Raw genomic sequence first — 17,467 nt, 5'->3', positions numbered from 1 at the left:
GTGTGTGTGTGTGCATGCACACCCCTTAATTATGTTTTTGTCATAATTAATTGAAAGACATCACTTCATTTCTATTTTCCCAATAATTGCCATTTAAAGAAGAGTATCAGCAACAGTTAATGAAAAAATCAATAAATGAAATTTGTGCCATTGCCTTAGAAATCCAATGTAGAGTATGTATTCTATCGGAGTGTGTGTGTGTGTATGTGTGTGTGTGTGTGTGTGTGTGTGTGTGTATGCCCATTAATTAGTTAGTTATGTTTTTATCTACTTTAAGGGATGGTGTGGTGTGTATTATACACCTTGATAATATTTAGTTTTACTGTAGTTTCATGAAATCTAGCAGTTTTATGATACTTTTAGTGAAAGTTAGGAAAAGAGATCTATATCTTTTTCAAGTATGAAACTATTCTATTTTGAAATGCTATTTGGTGAAGCAGTTCAAGAAAGATTTAAAACTCCTTAAATGTATTCAGTAAGTTTTATTCATGATACAAGTGACCAAATACATCTGTGCTCTCTTCTCGCCACTTCCTGGATGGTTCCTCATGCCCAAAGCATGAGATAAGATTAATGGTTGACATGGCCCCCCACCAAAGTTTCAGAATCAGAGGGTAGTTGAGCTGGGATGGGAGGCCCCATTCTCTTGGCTTCTGATGCCCTCGACATTGAGGTGAGGAGGAAATTTGGAGGCCCAGTCTGATCATAAGCCCACCACTAAGTTGACTCTGAGATGGTTCTCTGATTGGACGCTGTGAAATGAACAATGCCGTGCCTGTGAACCTTACAGACACAAGCTTTATCATCTTTATTTTGAAGAGGGTTGCAGTGTCTCATTCCTTGTTACAAATTATTGTACGACAATGACTAGTGAAGATTCTTTTGGCTTCCCTGGTGGCTCATTCTTCCAGTGGTAAAGAAAGAATCCACCTGCCATGCCAGATACCTGGGTCTGATCCCTGGGTCGGGAAGATCCCATGGAGAAGGAAATGGTGACCCACTCCAGCATTCCTGCCTGGAGAGTCCCATGGACAGAGGAGCCTGGCAGGTTAGAGTTCATGGGGTCCCAAAGGAGTCGGAAGTTACTTGGCAACTAAAAAACAACAGTGAAGATCGTTTGTACAATTAGACCCTAGACAGTTAATTCCAAAAGAGCAATTGTATGAGCTTTAATGTTGTAGAATTAGGCTAAAGTTTGAATTATAATGATCAGACATATTTTCTAAGATCTGCTAACTTGAGGTTATTCATTTTTTTTACCTACTAAAAATCATATCTTTAAGTTTATTCCTCTCTTCCCTCAACTTCTGCATTTAAGAAGAGGATCAGCAACAATGATTAGTCAACATCTTCTAATAATTTGTATAAAAGGAATGAAAATGTGCAATACTCTTCAAAATAAAAATTACAAACTTAAAGCTGTTTATTGAAATATCATCAGAGCAATCGAATGGCCAAGTAGCTCAGTGTTAGTAAATGTGTTCCTCCTGCTTTGTGAAAGATTTTATGTTAATTTGTATTCTTATAATGCCACAGAGGAGTGATTTTTCTTTTCATCAGGTTAGTCAAGAAATCTTTTTTATATAATTAAAAAAGAACTGTCTTGTTGAAATCCTTCTTATCTCTGTTTTACTGAAGAAGTTCAGTAATATTTGGATAAATGGGATATTTGTCTTCAAAAATTGTAGTCTCTACTTCCCAACAAAGGCAGCTATCTGCTTTGGATTTTAAATTATGCTTTGATTGTATTTTGATAGTGGAAATTATGTTACTGAAAGGTATCCTTGCCGTTGACCTCATGGAGAGATTTCCCGTGTTATCTTTTAAAATGACAGGTTTATAAATCATTCTGTAGTGAGCAAGGAGACTACCCAATGGACATAGATGCAATTTCTAGAATATAAGGGGAAATCATTTTAGTAATCACAGGGGTAAGATCACAGAATTAAGTTCATTGTATTAAGCCAGGCAAACATCACAGAACAAAGCCTGAGACTCCTTAAATAGAGGGGAGAAAAAAAGTGATTCTTTCTGCAGATCCACAGATGGCAATGAAATGGCATATTTTATGGAAAAAAAATTTATTTGAAGTAAAAATATCATGGATAAGATTTTTATTAATACAGATACGAAGTATAGTGAACAGAGATTTTGATGTTTGGAAATTCTTTCTTTGGGGAGGGTGGTCCCCTGTCTATAATAAGAATTAATCTCTTTTCCATTTCCCCAGATGCCAGGGAAAGTATACTGCTAATATTCAATAGCTTAAAAGTGCTTCACCATAATTTACCTTCACAACTAAGTAAAAATTCTAACTATATATCATCATGTCTATTTCTGTGGGTCTGTTTCTAGGGCTATGCTTCATACCCACACTATAATTTAGTCCAGCCATAAATGTAGTAAAACAACTTGCATGAAGCACAGTTTATATGTCAAACTGTGTTAAAAGAATGTATATACTTCATTAACCAGGTCATAATTTTATAAAGAGACAAGGAAAAATAAAACTGACTTCAAAGTTATTTTCAAAAAGGCCAGAAAGTACAAAAGAGAAATTAGCTCTCTTTTTCTAATTCAGAATCATTTGCACTGAAATTTTATATACTGAGAAACATGCTTCAGGAGAATAAAACAGAATGTGGTGTAGCTTCTGGAGAAATGGCCATTGCAAAGTCAATGCCTTGAACAGTAGATTCTAAACACAGTATAGAATATTAAACTTAGTTTTGTTTCTTCAGTTTTTGGAATGAAAATTAGCTTAAAGATTAAAATCAATATATAGTATAATTTCCTTTTTTAATTTAAATTTTTTTTTAAATAGGATAATTGCTTTGGAATGTTGTATTGGTTTCTGCCATACAACAACATGAATTAGCCAGAAGTACACATATGCCCCCTCTGTCTAGAACCTCCCACCTCCCCATCCCACCCATTTAGGTTGTCACAGAGTACCAGATTTGAGCTGACTGTATCATACAACAAATTCTCAGGGACTATCTATTTTACATATGGTAATGTATATGTTTGCAACATTGTATAGAGGCGGTGATAAAAAACATCCCCAAGAAGAAGAAATGCAAAAGGCAAAATGGTTGTCTGAGGAGGTCTTACAAATAGCTGAGAAAAGAAGAGAAGTAAAAGGCAAAGGAGAAGAGGAAAGATATAACCATCTGGATGCAGAGTTCCAAAGAATAGCAAGGAGAGATAAGAAAGCCTTCCTCAATGATCAATGCAGGAGGTCGCCAGAAACCCCACCATAGAGCTGCCAGAACTCACACAGGACTGGGAAATAGACTCTTGGAGCGCACAAACAGAACCTTGTGCACTAGGACCCAGGAGAAAGGAACAGTGACCCCACAAGAGACTGACCTAGACTTGCCTATGAGTGTCCAGGAGTCTCCAGTGGAGGCATTGGTTGGTGGTGGCCTGCTGCAGGGTTGGGGGCACTGAGTTTAGCAGTACATGCATGGGATCTTTTGAAGGAGGTCATCATTATCTTCACTACCTCCACCATAGTTTGGCTCCAGGTAAATAGCAGGGAGGGAAAACAGTTCCACCCATCAGTGGAAAATTGGATTAAAGTTTTACTGAGCATATCCCCGCCCATCAGAACAAGACCCAGTTCCCCCTCAGTCTCTCCCATCAAGAAGCTTCCATGAGCCTCTTATCCTTCTCCATCAGAGGGCAGACAGACTGAAAACTGCAATCACAGAAAACTAACCAATCTAATCACATGGGCCACAGCCTTGTTTAACTCAATGAAACTATGAGTCATGCAGGGTAGGGCCACCCAAGACAGATGGGTCATGGTGGAGAGTTCTGACAAACTGTGGTCCACTGGAGAAGGGAATGGCAAACCACTTCAGTATTCTTGCCTTGAGAACCCCATGAACAGTATGAAAAGGCAAAAAGGTGGGACACTGAAAGATGAACTCCCCAGGTAGGTGGATGCCAAATATGCTACTTGAGATCAGTGTAGAAATAACTCCAGAAAGAATGAAGAGACGGAGTCAAAGAGAAAACAACAACCAGTTGTGGATGAGACTGGTGATGGAAGCAAGGTCTGATGCTGTAAAGAGCAATATTGCATAGGAAACTGGAATGTTAGATCCACGAATCAAGGCAAATTGAAAGTGATTAAACAGGAGATGGCAAGAGTGAACGTTGACATTTTAGGAATCAGCGAAATAAAATGGACTGGAATGGGTGATTTTAACTTAGATGACCATTATATCTACTACTGTGGGCAAGAATCCCTTAGAAGAAATGCAGTAGCCATTATAGTCAACAAAAGAGTCCAAAATGCAGTACTTGGATGCAATCTTAAAAACGACAGGATAATCTCTGTTCATTTCCAAGTGAAACCATTCAATATCACGGTAATCCAAGTGTATACCCTGACCAGTAATGCTGAAGAAGCTGAAATTGAACAGTTCTATGAAGACCTACAAGACCTTTTAGAACTAACACCCAAAAAATTACCAGGGAAGTCCTTAAATATCTATGTGAAGATTTAAAGCATTCTTGGTCAAGGTGAACAAAATTTACTATAAATAGTAGATTTAGAATAAGAATTCTTTTTAAAATCAAGTTGAATAAAATATGCCTTCATTTAAGTACCAAGCCTTGACTTTTCAACTATGGTCTAGGCTATTTTACTAGTGATGAGAAATTCATAGATTTAATTAAAAGTTTAACTTTTCTATATAGTAAGTAGCAATAGCATATGGCTACAGTGGGGAGACATACCTGGGACCACTTCTACTCAAAGTAGAAACAGATCACATATAATATTTAACAATTTATAAGAAAGATGTTTATATTTAAATACATGTATTTATTTATTTAAATACATACATTTTTGGATGTAGTATGGGGTTCTGAAATTGATTTATTGGGTCTCTAAGTTGCTAATATGAGTGTACACTACCCACTGGCTTCTGGAAAATTTATGAAATTGAGAGAAGAAAATAAAATCCCAGATGATGGAGTCCCATTAATGAAGATTCAACTTGTACTAAAAGCACACATCACACAAATCATGATGTTCCCTCTTTTCCCTGTGCACTTGCAATTTTTCCTCAGTAAAAATGTATGGATTAAAACAGAAATTTGGGGAAAATAGCCAGAAATAAAAACCTATGTAATCCTTTGACAGAGTTAAGAGCTATTAACTTTTCACAATATATATACTTGTATACTTCTTTATATATATGTGTGAATTGTATTTATGAATTATATTAATAAAATACCTATACATGTATATATACATGAACAATAATTTATTGCATATATATACAATCTATACATATATTTGTATATATATACATTTTGTATATGTATATATACATACTATGCATGTATATCTATATATGCATATATATGCCTATATGTATATACAGAAACAATATATATTTATTATTTATGTATGGTGGTGGTGGTTTAGTCACTAAGTCGTGTCTGACTCTTGTGACCTCATGGACTGTAGCCTGCCAGGCTCCTCTGTCCATGGGGATTCTCTAGGCAAGAATACTGGAGTGAGTTGCCATTTCCTTCTCCAGGGGATCTTCCTGACCCAGGAATCAAACCCAGGTCTCATGTATTGCAGGCAGATTCTTTACCAACTGAGCTATGAGGTAAGCCCCTTCTTTATGTATATATACATATAAATTTATGTAAAATAAATATGTATTGATATTTCTATACATGTGTATGCATATATACACATATACAATAAATAATTATATATACATATACAGATATTTAAATATCTATATATGTATATGTGTATATATATTATACATGTGTAATTATATCATTAATACAATTCACTTGTTTAATTTGTGATAATATAAGTAATTATTCTATGTTACCTCCACATAGAAAAAAATACCTACTTCACATTATCTGCTACTCAGCAGGCAGATTTAAACGTATGTTCAAGGCATTCAAAAGGTAGTGGCTATATATATGTGTGTGTGTTTGTATGTAAATATACATACATATATATATAACACATTTTATATATATATATATTTCTTAATTTATATATGATTTTTCAAAAAAGCATGGAGGAAATCATCATGAGACAATTAAAAAACTGGATTTTCTTTTGCTAATTTTAGAACTGATTACTTTGAATAGATGGAATATTACCATCTTTTCAGTATTTGTGTGCTGTGTGCAAAGTCACTTCAGTCATGTCTGACTCTTTGCTACTGTATGCCATATGTATGGACCCATATGGACTGTATGCCAGGATCCTCTTCCATGGGATTCTCCAGGTAAGAATACTGGAGTGGGTTGTGATGCCCTCCTCCAGGGGATCTTCCCAACCCAGGGGTCGAACTCACATCTCTTATGTCTCCTGCATTGGCAAGCAGGTTCTTTTCCCACTAGTGCCACCTGGAAAGACTTTCAGTATTTAGTTTCTAAATAGCTCAATTCAGTTCATTCGTATGCAAAAACAAACAGAAGAAGAAGAAGAAAAGTTGGCAGGGCAATGATAAAAGTCCATCAAAAACATTTATGAAATCAAGGAACACAAATTAACATTACTATATTTCTATGCCATTGAAGATAGTCCTAGAAAATTATTCTTTATGGATTGAATACATTTTTTCAATTGATGTACCCATCCCTTGTTTTTGGAATTTCCAGTTGTTTCCAATTATCACTATCATAGAAAACACTTAAATTATTTACTTGATCACAGCAAGGAATACAATCTCTTTGCCTTCCTACCTTCAGTTTCTTGCTTTATACCAAAACACAATTCAAGTAATAAACAGATAACTAAAGGCTAATCTCATCTGGAGAGGACAGTGCCAGGCTCTAATATATCAAACCTAGTAACACTCCCCCACATGTGAATGGGATCACAATCAATGCCTCATCTGCCATTTCTTCCACAAATGCCACTTAAATATTTATTCATTTTATTCATAAAAGATTAGCACTCCTGAAATCTCATTATTTGACAGCTCACTTTCCCACCAGTCTTCAGAATCCCTTCTTAAGCTGATACTGACTAATTACTTTCAATAAATATTAATTCTGGTCATGCTGGCACTCTCATCTCAGACTTCCACCAAAAGAACTGTGAGAAATGAATTTCTACTGTTGATAAGCCACCCAGTTTATGGTATGTTTGTTACAGCAGCCCAAGTGAACTAGGGCAACATGTAAATAGGAAGACTTCTGAAGAGTTTATATTAACTATACCAAATTTATGAAATGCAATATTTTTTAATGATCACACATCTATAGAATCTCTCTCACAGGAACACTTATATACATCTATGTACATTCCCTTCTTGAGAGTCCTTTGGACTACAGTGAGATCAAACCAGTCAATCCTAAAGGAAATCAGTCCTGAATATTCATTGGAAGGACTGACACTGAAGCTGAAGCTCCAATACTTTGGCCATCTGATGGAAAAGAGCATGATGCTGGGAAAGACTGAAGGTGAGAGAAGAGGGACGGCAGAGGATGAGATGGTTAGATAGCATCACTAACTCAATTGATATGAATCTGGGCAAACTCCAAGAAATAGTGGAGAACAGAGGAACCTGGCTTGCTTCTGTTTATGGGGTTGCAAAGAGTTGAACACAACTTAGCAATTGAACAACAACACTCTCATCATTTGTTAATTCCATCTCAAATGTTACAACTTTATGCTTACCAAAGTTTTCTTACTTCAACTGTTAGTAATTATATAGTAAGTATCATGGCAGAAAAAAAATAGCCTTAAAATATGATGTTGAAAGATTTATTATTTTTAAATGTTAATTTACATGTTATTATTTTTAAATTAATAAAGCACACTTTTAACTTCCAAATGAAGAATCTTTTGTTACTAATTCAGAAAGTAAGTGGACAAAATGGACTGAATTACATCTTAACTACTGCATTAAATAAAAGGCTCAAGATTAAATTTTTTAATTAGAATTAAAAATAAAGCAGCATTAGTGCAATTCTGTGAATACTTTCTATTTTTTCATTCAACTCACAACAATGTATTCCCACTGAAAATCCTCACACTTCCTAGATGTTGGGACTACAGTTTTGTTGAGCCAGAGTCAAAGGTTTCAAAAACACAATTATTCAGGTGAGTAGTTTTATTGAGAATTAATCTTAAGAAAGGAGAAAAGCCACTGGGTTTGGGGACTGGGTAGGAATTATCTCTTGTTTTCAGAAAAGCGTTACTTAATTTGAGGTATCATAAAAACTATTGGAGGCCACAGGTATTCTCTGGGTTTACTGGTCATGAAAAAAGTTGGGAACCCATGCATTTATGACATATAAAAGATATACTGCTTCTGCTGCTAAGTTGCTTCAATCGTATCCAACTCTTTGTGACCCCATGGACTGTAGCCCACTGGGCTTCTCTGCCCATGGAATTCTCCAGGCAAGAATACTGGAGTGGGTTGCCATGCCCTCCTCCAGGGGATCTTCCCGATCCAGAGATCGAAACCACATCTCTTATGTCTCCTGTACTGGCAGGTGGGTTCTTTACCACCAGCAACACCTGGGAAGCCCCATAAATGCCATGACTCTCACATTATCCTATGTGAATAAAAAAAAACAACAATTTTCATAGTTATAATTCACTTTCATTAAACTGCTTGAAAATAATTTTCAACAAAAAGAAAAAGTACAGGATTTTTTTAAAACGGTAACTAAATTATGGAGCTAATATAAAATTGTGGCAAGGAGAAGCACCAAAATTTAGACATCTTTATAGACTTCTGAAAATCAGATAACCTGTATATTGATTTTTATTGTAGTAACCATGACCAACCAACAACCTTCACCTCCTAAATCTGACTCTATTTTTCACTGAATTTTTATGTGTAGTTTGTCTACTGAAAAGATTTCATAATGAAAAAAACTAGAATAAAGTATACTTACTTACCAAATTTTTTATACCTACCATGTGGGACACTGAATTTACACCTATAGTAGAAATTGAAGTGTAAAGATAATATAAAGTTCTCTTAATTTTTTGAGTTCTCAGCAGAGACCTGAATAAATTGGCATTAGTAAATAAACAGAATAACTAAGGACATCCCAGGAGTGAAAATCAAATACCCTATGAGAGTAAATAAAATCAAATCAGTCAGGCAATCATCACACTTCGCTGACTACAGCAGGGTCACTGATGGGGTTATCATGGAGAAATCTTATTTATCTATTAATCTATTAATCCATAGATCACCTTTGTACCACCCAAATATTTTGGCATTACATACAGCCATGTAAGGACTTTTGCCTGTCAAATATTTTCATTTAAGATAAAGCAGGATTTCTCTTCAGAAGACACTATATTTCATCATTCAGTGTATCTTTAATGAACAATAATGATCTTTGAAAGTAGAAGTGACGTTACTCATCTGCTGCTCAGGTTGTTAGAAGCTCACAGGTACCTATTTTGTTTAAGGGAAAACTTGTCCCGGCAATAACAATGCCTGGGTCCCAGGGAAGCCTGAGAGGTCAATCAGAAGGATGAGGATGAGCTGTCTCTGAGAACTGAGGGACTGATACTTGGAGGAATGGCGTCATCCAGCTCTTAGAAGTGCTTCTCCTGTTACTCTTCTCAAGATTTTTCTCTTAGAGACCAGATACTTCACATGTTCTATGACAAAATCATCATATTGCCTCTTCTGAGATTGTGGCACAAATACTTATCCTCATTTGATACAAGAGTAAACAGAAATAGAAAGAATTGTATGTGTTTTCCCGAAGCCAATAAGCCAGCAGCAGAGATTCAAATCCACACAATCTGGCACTAGAGCCACAGCTCTTTTCAGCATGTAATTTTGTTCCTATAAGAGCTGGAGACACAGGTGTTTCACAGAAATCCCTTCATTATCAAGGTAAGTTTCTGTCCCCAAAAAACCTTTCAGCTGGAGCAACGTTTTCTTCCTTTAATAACTGAATATTTCTAAGGACGTTTGTTTCTACTCTACCTCTTCCCTAAGAGAAATTGAGGATCTGAAGTTCTGGATATTTTAAATTATTGAATTGTCTTCATAGCATGACTGAAATAGCCAGTGAAATTCTGATACAAAGTTCTTTATGAAAAAAAGTGTTTTAATTCTTTAAGATAAAATATCTGTTGATTAATGTTAATCAAAGCTATGGTTTTTTTCAGTAGACATATATGGATCATAAAGAAAGCTGAGTGCCGAAGAAATGATGCTTTTGAACTGTGGTGCTGGAGAAGACTCTTGAGAGTCTCTTGGACAGCAAGCAAATCAAACCAGTCAATCTTAAAAGAAATCAGTCCTGGATACTCATGGGAAGGACTGATGCTGAAGCTGAAGCTCCAATACTTTGGCCACCGATGTAAAGAGCTGACTCATTGGAAAAGACTCTGATACTGGGAAAGACTGAGGGCAGGAGGAGAAGGGGGTGGCAAAGGATGAAAAGTTTAGAAATCACCAACTCAAAGAACATGAGTTTGAACAAGCTCCAGGAGATAGTGAAGGACAGGGAAGCCTGGCTTGCTGCAGTGCATGGAGTGGCAAAGAGTCAGACATGACGTAGTGACTGAACAATAACAACAGTGTTAATTTTTGCCATTAGTATGTTCTTTTGATCAACATTGAAAATCAATTGGCAAGGGAGTTCATTTAAGTTGCTTTGAGACTTTGCTGGTAAGTTTCTGGAAACATTGCATATTTCATCTACCTAGTAATGTATGCACCACTTGATGACTCAGGACTAAGTCTTTTTGACTTTTTCTCAGGGTTGGCAATGCAGAACTAACATATCAAGGGTAGTTTGAGAGTAAGTATTTGGAAATTACGTTTGTCAGAAATTATTCCCATCATGATCATGTGTCAACCACTCCACAGTTGTCCAAAGCCACATCAACATTGAATGCATTAAAATTTGAGGACTGTGATGGTTCTTTTTAACCTAGTCTGTAAGTTACATATTTTAAAATAACATGCATAATAATTTAATGGGTTTGAAATGTTTAAGAAATATTGACTTGTGATACAGTTAACCACTCTTCCTCTTTATTTTGCTAGTAAAATATTTTACCTTATTCTGTGTATTTTAGGTTTTAATTTATACTTGTTTAAGATGGCCAGGATTTTTGGTTTGCATACACTGTTTATAATCAGAGCTCTTAGGAGCCTCAATGTAAGATCTTTTTGCATTTCCCACTTCTCTGTAATAATTCAACACTGCTAATTACCTTTTCGGCTTTATGCCTCCCACTTGAACAAAGTATTACATTTCAAGTCTTCAAGTCGTAATTAGTTATATTTATTCTTTTCCCTAAATAATACTGCTTTTGTTCTGGTTACTAACATCTAAAAAGTCTACAGTTGCACTGCATTTCACATGAACATCTGAGAGTATGTTAAAACCATTATTTAGAAATCAGGATATTACAAAGTTAGCAAAATAAACTTTCAAGATATTAGACTGCAGTCCCTAAAAATACTTCATGCTATTTTTTCCTGGTTAAAGCACATAGTAACCTTTATTTTGCTAAAGCAAATTTAACTAGCAAGGGATAATAAAATCTAGACAACAAAGAATGTTTTGATCAGCCATTTCTAGAATTCAGCCACAGCACATGTGTTAGGAGGTACATCATTAACTCGTTCTAAGCAGTCTGTCATACATTGTGAATCTGTCACCAAATTGAATTTAAATGGTGAAATAGGAGCATAAGAAGCAGTAATTGTTTAAGAAAAACAAAAGTATAAAGCGGTATTTTTTAAAATGTGTGAACTAAAGGGATAGTTTTTCCTTTTTTCTTTTGGTAATACCTTAGTTTCTATTGCCCTCCCAAATGCCCCACTCAACTAAATTTATATATTATTATGATAAACTATAAGGTATATAAATAACCATAGAGCTACAATTTAGCTTTGTTAAATCCTGTTATTCAAGCCAACAGTCATTTCAACCCTTTTGAAACAAAGCTGCAGACTGCCATATAGGATTCAGTAATTTCAGCTACCCACTCCCTTCCTCAGAAGTAGCGAATAGGCTGAGTCCAGATGTCAACATTAACTTATATCCTATATATATCTATTCATTTTTTTGTGGCTGTTACAGAAACAAAAGCTCTTATTGGTCTTTGACTTTAATTATAGTTCACATTCAATTTCTAATGTTTTAATAGATATACATACTCTTCATTTTTATAATAAACCTTGAGAGAATCTACCTATTAGATTTTTAAAAACAGATTGTTTTGGTAAAATGTATCATGGCAATACATTTTTTTTTTTTACTATTTTAGTGATTTATATTATTATGTTAATTATATCTTTTTCACCTCTTTTGTTCTGTTGCCATTTTCTAAACATTTTGAATTGGACATGGCTAACCAATTTGATCCTAATTGAGAAAGTTTAAACATTTTTTCTTAGCAATTTTTATTATTAATAGAGTCATGAGGATATTTAAACAGACATTAAAATGCCAAGAAATGAGGTGCAAATATCTTACTCCATACGACCCTAAAGGACTTTATATGAACACAAAATAAGTTACAAGTCATAGATCCTCAAATCGCCTAAAATAATCATACATTTCTTAAATTTAAATTTGGAGAATGATTAACCACAATCTTTAAATCATTAGAGATTAGGATAGTCAACAAAATAGCGTCCACACAAAAAAACATACAAATGTTCACAAGCTTTCTGGTTGCTTATTTTTCAATAGCTAATAATAGAGGTAAGGATGTATTTTTTGCATGATGTGCCACTTAAGTGTGATATAACTGATTTTTCTCCTTTAAGCAAGTAAGGGACACTAAAACTAGTGTTTGCAAAATTAATTAGATGTTCCATGTGAGATGCAAGTGATTTCTTTGTAGACTATTTTAGTCAAAATAATGGTCTTATTACCAGAACAAAAGTACCTCTTCTAATAGGCTGAATATGAGTTTCATAAAGCACTCTAAGGGGGACAGTATACACTAATATAGCAAACTGCAGTAAGGCTGAAGCAGATAAAATGTTAACACCAAACCTCAGTAAAATAAACTAGCTTCTATTTGCCTTCTGCATATTTAATGACTTTTACAGGCTGAAGTAAATACTTCATAGACAAGTCATGTTCATGTAATATTTTCCATACAACTTTCCTACCAGTTTTCTTTATTCTTTCACAAAAAGTTTTCTGTAGCTCATACATATGTGTGTGTGTGTGTGTGTGTGAGTGTGTGTATGAATGTACTCCTCTAGTTTATATTCTAAGGAATCACCAAAATGGAGCTCTAGTAACTCTGAAATGAAAACAAGAATTGAGTCAAATATTCAAAGATCCAACACAATATATCCAGTTACTTCAAAGTGACTAATGTGGTTGTGTTTCTAAAACAAATGAACAAATAGCAACAATGGGAGACTAATACAACACTCCATCTTCATAAGATTCTTCCACTGCACTCAAGAATCTTAGAATCAAGTGGCTGAAGTCATGAGCTCTAGAGCAATTAAAACTGAGGTTTAATATTAACCTGTAATGTTAAAGTAGATAGGACTCCTTTACATGTTGAATGGTGTTCACAGATGAACACTCAGAGCTGCTGGGAGCAGTAAAAAGAAAGCACACTAAAACGGTGGTCACTGTGGTTTAGTTTGACATGTAATGAATTGCTACACTTCTGGTAGATGGTGTGACTGCTTTAAAGCAGGTACTTTTGTATTAGAGTTTCCAAACTCTAATGAAAATGTGTTTGGGAGGGAAAGGAGAATATTTGTGCTAAAAATATAAGTTTGAAAAACAAACAGAAATAGAAGATGGGGGGAAATGTTGGAGGATGAGAAAACAGTATGAACAAAGGAAAGGGGTTGGTTGTTCAGTCCCTAAGTCCTGCCTGACTCTTTTGTGACCCCATGGACTGTAGCCCACCAGGCTCCCCTGTCCATGGGATTTCCCAGGCAAGAGTACTGGAGTGGCATGCCATTTCCTTCTTCAGGGTATCTTTCTGACTCAGGGGTTGAACCTGAGTCTCCTGCACTGGCAGGCGGATTCTTTACCATTGAGCTACAGGGAAAGCCCTCAAAGGAAAAGGGTAAGAAAGTGAAAAAAGGAGTAATAACAGGAAGAGAATTTTAGTTTACATCAACAAATGATATGTAAACTTGGGAGAGGAAGGTGGAGAGGAAGAGATATGGTCTTAGAATTTTGAAGAAATAATGATCAAGATGTTCCAAATGGATGAAAAACATCAATCTCCATATACAAGAAGCTAAGTAAACTAAACAAGATAAACTCAAAGAGAGCCACAGGCCGACATATCATAGTTAAACTACTGAAAGACAAAAAGAGGATATTAGACACAGTAAGAAAAAAAAAGACTCATTGGATACAGGTGTCTTCAATAAGATGGTGACTTCTCAGAAAACATGCAATTCAGAAGATGGAGGGATGCCATATTCAAAATGCTGAAAGAAAACTTCAATTAGGAAGTTTATAATCAGGAAATCTACTTTTTTTTTTTAATAAATTTATTTATTTTAGTTGGGGGCTAATTACTTTACAATATTGTAATAGTTTTTGCCATACATTGACATGAATCAGCCATGAGTTTACATGTGTTCCCCTTCCTGGACCCCCCACCCACCTCCCTCCCCATCCCATCCCTCTGGGTCATCCCATTGCCCCGGCCCTGAGCCTTTGTCTCATGCATCGAACATGGAATGGTGTTCTGTTTCACATATGATAATATACATGTTTCAATGCTATTCTCCCAGAGCGTCCCACCCTCACCTTCTCCCTCAGAGTCCATAAAATTGTTCTATGCATCTGTGTCTCTTATTCTGTCTCGCATATAGGGTTATCGTTACCATCTTTCAAATTCCATATATATGCATTAGTATACTGTATTGTTGTTTTTCTTTCTGGCTTACTTCACTCTGTATAATGGGCTCCAGTTTACAAGGAAATCTACTTTTTGAAAATGAAGGAGAGGACTTCCCTGGTGGTCCAGCGGTTGAGAATCCACCTGCCAATGCAGGTGATATGGGTTCAGTCCCTGATCCGGGAAGATTCCATATGCCAGGGGGCAACTAAGCCATGCATTACCACTACTGCACCTGCGTGCAGCAGCTACTAAAGCCTGTGCGCCTAGAGACTGTGCAACCACAAGAGAAGCTGCTGCACTGAGAAGCCTGCGAACCACACTGGAGAGTAGCCCCTGCTTGCTGCAACCAGAGGAAATTCCACACACAGCAATGAAGACCCAGCAAAGTCAAAAATAAATAAACTTTTAAAAAATGGAGAAATTAAGATATTCTTAGATAAACAGAGACTTCATTGCTGGCACACCTGCCCTCTAGGAAAGTCTAAATGAAATAGTTCAGGTTGAAAGGAATGGACAATAGACATAAGACATAGATTCACATGAAGAAATAAGGCCTACTATTAAAGATAATTACATAGGTAAAAGCAAAAATAACAAAGTTTTGTAATTTTTTTCTTTTCTGATCTGACTTAAAAGACACTGAATAAAACTATAATTGTAAAACAGAGCTGATCAACTTACAACTTATAAACACGTAATTTGTGTGAAACAATAATGCTAAGCAGATGTAGCAAGAACAGATATATTATAGCAAATTTTTGTTTACTATTGAAATTAACTTGATGTGAATGCAAATGAGATTGGAAATTGTTTTCAGTTCACTGTGAGGATAACCACTAGGAAAAAAAATACATCTGCATGTGTGTATAAACAGGCAATGAAAGTATTAAATTAGTACACTAAAAATTAAATATATTGATATAACTCATAAGAAGGCAATAACGGAAGAAAAGAGGGACAAAAAGGCAAAACATTTCTGAAAAAATACCACATGACAAATTCCAGCTTATCAGTAAAGATATTAAATGTACATTGACTAAATCCTCCAATCAAATGCCAGAAATAACAATGGCTTTAAAAAACAACATGCTAAAATTACACACTTAAAATCAAAAGGCACAATAAGTTCAAAGTATAAGAATGGAAAAAGATACATTGTTTAATCAGTGAACAAAAGAGAGCCAGCCAGTAGTATCTTAATACCAAAACCAAAGGCATCATAAGAAAACTATGGACTGACATCTCATTAATATAGATGCAAAATTCTCAACTAAGTACTGACAAATCAAATCCAGCAATATATAAGTTGGACTGTATAACACTACCAAGTGTTTATTATCCAAGGAATGCAAGGCTGGCTTAACAGTCAAAAATCAATTAGTGTCATGCATATATCAATAAAGGACAAAAACCACAGAGGACAAGGCAAGGATGTATATATTATCTTTTATTGAACTTTGTACTGGATACAATCAGAAAAGGAAAGCAAGTAAAAGATATTCAGATTGGCAAGGAAGAGTTAAAATAATCTCTAATTGTAGATGACATGTTCCTATATATAGAAAATCTTATGAAACTCACATAACACTAGAACTAATAATCAATTTCATATTTTTACCCTCACTTCTGGCAACCACCAATCTGTTCTCTGTCATTACAGGCTTGGTTAGTTTGTATGCTTTTTTGTTTATCTGTCTATATATGATTACACAAATATGAGAAATCATATAACATTTTTCTTTTATTATCATATTATTCGACAGAGGATGAGATGGTTGGATGGCATCACCAACTTGATGGACATGTGTTTGGGTAGACTCTGGAAGTTGGTGATGGACAGGGAGGCCTGGCGTGCTGCAACTCATGGGGTCGCAAAGAGTCAGACACGACTGAGCGACTGAACTGAACTGAACTATTTTACTTATCATAATGCCATTGTGGTGCATCTATATTGTGGCAAACGGCAAAGTTTCATTCTTGCTAATGGATAAAGAGTATTTCATTGTGTGTTTGTGTGTGTGTATACCCTAATTTCTTTATCTGTTTATTTATTGATGTACAATGTAGGTTGTTACCATATCTTGGCTAATGCTGCAATGAACATGGGTGCATATCATTTTTTCAAATTGCTGCTATTTCTTCCAATAAATACCCAAAAGAAAATAGAAGTACTACTGCTGGATGACATAAAGCTTTTATTTGTAGTTTTTTGAGGAACCTTCATATTGTTTTCCATAGTGGCTGCACCAATTTACATTCCCACCAATGGTGTAAAAGGGTTCCCTTTTCTCCACGTCCTTGTCAACATTTGCTATTTGTAGACCTTTAGACGATAGTTAGTTTAATAGATATAAGGTGATATCTCACTGTGGTTTTGATTTTCATTTTCCTGATAACTAATGAAATAGAACATCTTTTCATGTACCTGTTAGCCATCTGTATGGTCTACTTTGTAGAAATGCCTATTCAGTTCCTCTCCTCAGTTTTAAGTGGATTTTTTTTTTTTTGGCCATTAAGTTGTATGAGTTCTTTGCATGTCTTGGATATGTATGCCTAATCAGTTTCAACAAGGTTGAAGAATACAAAATCAACATATAAAATCAACTGTACTTT

At 35.3% G+C, this 17,467-nt stretch overlaps 1 protein-coding gene and 1 long non-coding RNA gene across 2 annotated transcripts in view; one reads left to right on the top strand and one right to left on the bottom strand.

The window, feature by feature from the left end:
• GALNTL6 (polypeptide N-acetylgalactosaminyltransferase like 6) overlaps positions 1 to 17,467 on the bottom strand; it is a 1,429,734-nt gene that overhangs the window by 774,005 nt on the left and 638,262 nt on the right. The window lies entirely within an intron of this gene.
• LOC145537905 (uncharacterized) lies at positions 9,425 to 10,915 on the top strand. The gene is made up of 2 exons (XR_014076482.1): positions 9,425 to 9,881; positions 10,163 to 10,915. It is a non-coding gene; the product is annotated as an uncharacterized LOC145537905 (long non-coding RNA).

Source organism: Giraffa tippelskirchi, chromosome 1, assembly GCF_054371585.1.
Source record: "Giraffa tippelskirchi isolate mGirTip1 chromosome 1, T2T-mGirTip1v1.2.pri, whole genome shotgun sequence".
Classification (NCBI taxonomy): Eukaryota; Metazoa; Chordata; class Mammalia; order Artiodactyla; family Giraffidae; genus Giraffa; species Giraffa tippelskirchi.
This window is presented reverse-complemented; position numbering and strand designations above follow the sequence as displayed.